This window comes from Puma concolor, chromosome D3 (assembly GCF_028749965.1).
Source record: "Puma concolor isolate L17-30 chromosome D3, mPumCon1.1.hap2, whole genome shotgun sequence".
Classification (NCBI taxonomy): domain Eukaryota; kingdom Metazoa; phylum Chordata; class Mammalia; order Carnivora; family Felidae; genus Puma; species Puma concolor.
This window is the reverse complement of record NC_141678.1, coordinates 84,812,261-84,818,485: the sequence shown is the minus strand read 5'-3', so window position 1 is coordinate 84,818,485 and position 6,225 is coordinate 84,812,261.

Genomic DNA, 6,225 nt, shown 5'->3' with positions numbered 1-6,225 from the left:
TCTTTAGTTGGTTGGTGAATACATGTTGGTTCACTTTTTCATTTATATTATTTTGTGTATATTTATTCATTAGTGTATCTTAAGTCTACTTTATCAGGTTGGGAGTTTTTAATTTACTAAACAACAGTGAATAACAGACAGTGTTCAACCAGAAGGAAATAATGTTAGAGTTGGAAAGAATCTTTGCTATCACCTAGTTATACAAAAAATAATACCTCAGTTACATAGGTGATCTTTCCAAATGGTACATTGCCATTTGTAAAATTGTATGTTAAAAGATCCTGAAAATTACCCAAATATTTATTATTAAACAAAATACGTGAATATCCTAAAAAGTCTAACATGTATTTTATATTATTGTAGGCAACAAATGTGTGTTTTAAAGACAAACTATCTCTTGAACATGAGTTTATTACAGCAAAATGATAGGTATTCTTTGTGAACTGGAAGGTTACAAATCTACAATTTATAATTAAACTTGGACAAAAGAGTTGGTCGCCTGTCAAAATATATTTTTATTCTCACTAACAACAAACTAGACTTAAAATGTTTTCTTCTCATTTTTCAAGTGTCTTGAAACTATGGGGTTATCTTGCTAACAGTGCCCTCTGGATATTATTCATTAGTTTTCCATTTGAGAGCACTCCTGTGATTCTTCAATAACCTTGAAATAAAACTCGCCTATCCCAGGATGTACTCCTTACTAGTCTCTTCCAGAGAAAACCTGCAATAAAAGAAAAAAAAAATCTTCCAAAAAATTTGGAAGATTTTGATATCCTAATGGTACATACAGTTCTTACGAATCACTCAGCATGGAGACTCATACCTATTCAAACACACTTACACAAGCATCCTTGAGAGCTATTCTCTCTCTTTCAGTAAAGGACTGGGACCTTTAACACAAAAAGAGCATAAATCCCAGGTCTTATTGTTAATTTTGCCACTTTTGTTCCTAGTTCTTGATTATCTTTCATAGAAATGAAAGAGTAACTTCCAAATTGAATAATTTAGAGGATTCATGATTTATGCATCCTCTCCTGAGCACAGGTCATTACTGGCCAAATATTATTTTACCCACATTTTTGAGTAAAGGTGGACCTAGGTTACTTGCTTATTGTGATTATGATATCTCTTACAGTCACTGAAATATTATTTTATAAGGTGTTGCTGTAGGTAACTTACCTTCAAATATTAACATAAGGCTGTTAAAACCAGACTGAACTGCAGCTGGCAGTGAAAGTATTCAGGGCTATTTTTTTTTTTTAATATTTATTTATTTATTTATTTATTTATTTTGAGAGAGAAACAGTGAGCCAGGGAGTGTGTGTGTATGTGTATGTGTGTGTGCGCGCGCGCACAAGTGGGGGAGGGGCAGAGACAGAGGGAGAGAGAGAGAGAATCCCAAGCAATCTCCATGCCATCAGCACAGAGCCCAAGACGTGGCTCAATCTCATGAACCATGAGATCATGACTTGAGCCAAAACTAAGAGCGAACGCTTAACTGCCTGAGCCATCCAGGCGCTCCATATTTTTTTTTAATGGAATAAAATTGGTTTTGTACTCAAAGTTTGTAAGAGACCATGGTAACCTTTGGTGGTGGCTGCAAGGTTCTGGCTCTAGCCTCAGCCTTGGCTTTGCCGACACAGCTTCTCCCTCAGGGAATTCAGTTTCTTTTTACACCGGGCAGCTTCAGCCTGCAAGACAGCAGGCTTCTCAGAACAAGAAGAGCATCACCCAGATTTGTGTCCAGAATATCAGCCCTCAAGACACATGGTGACATAGGTCATTCTTGATTTCAGTCCCTGTCACAAGAAGAACAACTAGCAATGACTCATAGACAAGATACCATTACAAAAATATCAGAGCCTGGAGAGGAAGCTGAAGGCCTCTCTGGACTCCAGAGACTGAGAAGAAAAGCATTAGAAGTATAAGAGGAAGGGCTCCTGGGGGGCTCAGTCAGTTGAGCATCCAACTTCAGATCAGGTCATGATCTCACAGTTTGTGAGTTCGAACCCCGCATCTGGCTCTGTGCTAACAGTTCAGAGCCTGGAGCCTGATTCAGATTGTGTTTCTCCCTCTCTCTATTCCCCCCTGCTTGCTTTATCTCTCTCTCCCTCTCTCTGCCACTCTCTCTTTTTCTCTCAAAAATAAATAAATATTTGAAGATTTTCTTTTATTATTTTTTAATTTTTTTTATGTTTATTTATTTCTGAGCCAGAGAGAGACAGAGCATGAGTGGGGGAGGGGCAGAAAGAGAGGGAGACACAGAATCAGAAGCAGGCTCCAGGGTCTGAGCTGTCAGCACAGAACTCAACGCAGGGCTTGAACTCACAGACTGTGAGATCATGACCTGAGCTGAAGTTGGTTGCTCAAGCGACTGAGCTACCCAGGTGCCCCCAAAATTTTCTTTTAAAAAGAGAAGTGTAACAAGAGAGACTATAGTCTGGCCACATCGCCATCCCCAAGGCTGGCACACTGCCACACTTAGGGGGGCTCCTTAGGCCTGTGGGCTGTCCATTGGGAAAAGACAACCCAAGATACATATCCAGCTTCCCCATCATTGTGGGATGCTTCCCGGGAGGCTCAGTTGGATCTCACCACATAGAGACCACAGAAGAATCTCTGGAGCTCACTAAGTGGGAATCAGTGAGAGACAGAGAAAAAGGGTGGAACTTAAACCAGTATTCAAATCATGGTGGGCCACATTTCTCCTGGGTAGTACCAGCCAATGTCTCTGCCATCTGTTGATTTCAGTAGAAATCTGTAAGAGAAGGAAAGCTGGGAAATTCACAAATATATGGAAGTTAACACAATTCTAAAATACCAATTGATCAAAGAAGAGAAAAAAGGAAATAAAATATATCTTGAGACAAATGAAATGGAATACAACATACAAAAACAGGAGATGCATCCAAAGCAGTTGTAAGGGGAAAAGTTAGAGCTATAAATGACTACATTAAGAAAAAAAGAAAGATCTCAAGTCAACAGCCTAACATTACATCTCGAGGAACTAGAAAATGAAGAACAAATTATGCCCCGATTTAGTAGAAGGAAGCAAATAATAAAGATTTGTATAGAAATAAGTGAGAGAATAGGAAGCAATAGAAAAGGTTAACAATGCTAAGATACTAGTATACTAACACTAATGCTTTCTTTGAAAGATAAACAAAATTGACAAACCTTTAGCTTAACTTACCAAGAAAAAGGAGAGAGCTTGAGGCACTGGTTTAGCTCAGTCAGGTAAGCATCCAGACTCTTGATCTCAGCTCAGGTCATGATCTTGCAATTGGTGAGATTGAGCCCCTCATTGGGCTCTATGCTGACAGCATGGAGCCTTCTTGGGACTCTCTGTCTCTCCTTTTCTATCCTTCTCTCTAAATAAATAAATAAATAAATAAATAAATAAATAAAATATTTTTAGAAAAAAGAAGGCTCAAATAAATAAAAGCAGATATGAATGAAATCACAATCGATCCCACAGAAATACAAAGGGTTGTAAGAGAGGCTACTGTCAACAATGATATACCAACAACTTGGTCAACCTAGAAAAAGCAGATATATTTCTAAAAATATACAACTTACCTCATGAAGAAAAGTAAAATCTGAATAGACCAATAATAAGTGAGAAGATTGAATTAGTTATCAAAAACCTCCCAATAAGGAAAAGCCTGAGACCAGATGGTTTCACTGGTGAATTCCACCAAAATTTAAAGAATTAACACCAGTCCTTCTCAAGCTCTTCCAAAAAAAGCCAAACCAAAGCAAAACAAACAAACAAACAAACAAACAAACAAAAAACAGAGAAAGAGGCAACACTCCCAAACTCATTTTACCAGACCAGAATAACCCTGGTACCACAGTCAGATAAGGATACTGTAAGAAAACTATAGGCCAATATTATTAATATAGATGCAAAAATTCTCAACAAAGTACTGGCAAACCAAATTCAGCAGCATATTAAAAGGTTCACACACCATGATTGATTGGATTCACCCTTGGGAGACAAGGATGGTCAAATATGCAAAAATCAATAAATTGATACACTACCTTAATAGAATGAATAAAAATCATATGATTACCTCAATAGATGCAAAAAAGCATTTGACAAAATTCAATTTCTTTCATGATAAATGAAAACTCTGAACAAATTAGGTGTAGAAGGAATGTACATCAACTAATCAAGTCTGTAAATGATGAGCCCACAGCCAAGATCAAACTCAGTGGTGAACAATTGAGAGCTTTACTTCCAAGTCCGGGAACAAGACAAGGTTGCTCTTTGTCACCGCTCCTTATTCATCATAGTAGTAGTCAGAAACAATCAGGCGAAAATAAGTGAAAGGAAGGAGTAAAACTGTCTCTGTTGCAGGTGACATGACCTTACATATAGAAAACCTTAAAGACTCCAGCAAAAACTGTTGGAAATAATCAATGAATTCAGTAAAGTTGCAGGATACAAAATCAACATACAGAAATCCATTGCATTTCTGTACAAATTTCTATAAAATTTCTGAAAAAGAAATAAAGAAAACAATTCCCTCCCAATAGCATTGGGAATTATAAAATACTTAGGAATAAATTTAACCAAAGAGGTGAAAGATCTGTACACCAAAAACTATAAAACACTTATGAAAGAAATTGAAGGAGACATACATGAATGGTAAGATTTATCATGTTCATGGTTACCGTTTAATACCGTTAAAATGTCCATGCTACCCAATGTCAGTTATATCTCAATAAATCTGGGGAAAAAATAAAAGCATAAAATGTAAATTATTAAAAAATGAAAAAGGCAATGAAAGCTTGGAGAAAATAAATATATGACAGAGCATTAGGATAAATCTAGTGAGAATGATCTGATTACTTTGAAATCCTGTCATTATCCTGGGTATCGATGCTTGAGTTCACTTCTGGTAAAAGTCAAGTAAGCCCGGGTCTTATAAACCCATTCACAGATAGTAACTATAAAGCCCAGAAAAAACTAAAAAACTAAATGATAAGTAAACAAACACACAACTGCTGAAAGACACTAGAAAATGGTCCAAAGTTAGCAGAACCTTGAGTTCCTCATTGGACGAAGAGAATGGCCCCAGTGAGTTGATTGTTCCTACCACTTCTAAACTGAGGGCAGGCCTTGCCTGCACCTCACGTGGCAGATACAAGGCCAAGAGAACACTTCACTGGAAAGCAAACAAGGAAACTGGCAAAAGGGAGTGTAAGAGATTGGGCCACAAATTCTATGCATTAACTCTGCCTAGCTATCTGGTCAACCCTAAACACAAATCCTAAGGACAGAGTCCTAGCAGTATACACAATAGCTGAATAAAGCTGACCTGCTCCTCAAAAGTCTGACTTTTCAATATGAGAACAACTAAATTAATCACCTCCTAAAAACTAAACAAAATAGAAAGTCTCATTGGGGTAACATAATGGGATCCAGGTTCCCACAAAATAGTTTTCCCAGAATGCAGGGCACAATCTAAAATTGCATAATACATGAAGAAATAGGGAGATGGAACCTATATTCAGTATTAAAGACAATTATTTGAGAATGACTATGAGAAGATCCAGGTTTTGAAATTACGAGAGCAGGATTTAAAAAAAATTTTTTTTTTCAACGTTTATTTATTTTTGGGACAGAGAGAGACAGAGCATGAACGGGGGAGGGGCAGAGAGAGAGGGAGACACAGAATCGGAAACAGGCTCCAGGCTCTGAGCCATCAGCCCAGAGCCCGACGCGGGGCTCGAACTCACGGACTGCGAGATCGTGACCTGGCTAAAGTCGGACGCTTAACCGACTGCGCCACCCAGGCACCCCAGAGCAGGATTTTAAAGCAGCTATTATAATCATGCTTTGTGACATAAGGAAAAATTATTCTGCAATATCTAAAAAGTAGAAAATTTCAATCAATACATAAAAACAAAAAAGCAGTATTTGAAATTTAAAAGATCAAACAAAATTGTTTGATGTCATTAAAGCTGAAGAGAGACAGCAAAAGACTGTGAACCTGAAGACAGATATCTAGAAATGATTGGAAAACTAGACAGTGTTAGTGATATTTGGGCGCAATGACATACACTCATTTGGAATCCCAGAGGAAAAGAAAAGATGAATGAGACCGGAAAGATATTAGAAAAATAGTAACTGAAATTTTCTCAAGTTTACTGTAAGTTAAATTTTTATTCAATGACTTTAGCAAACCTCAGTCAAGCAGGTTAAGTAGGAAG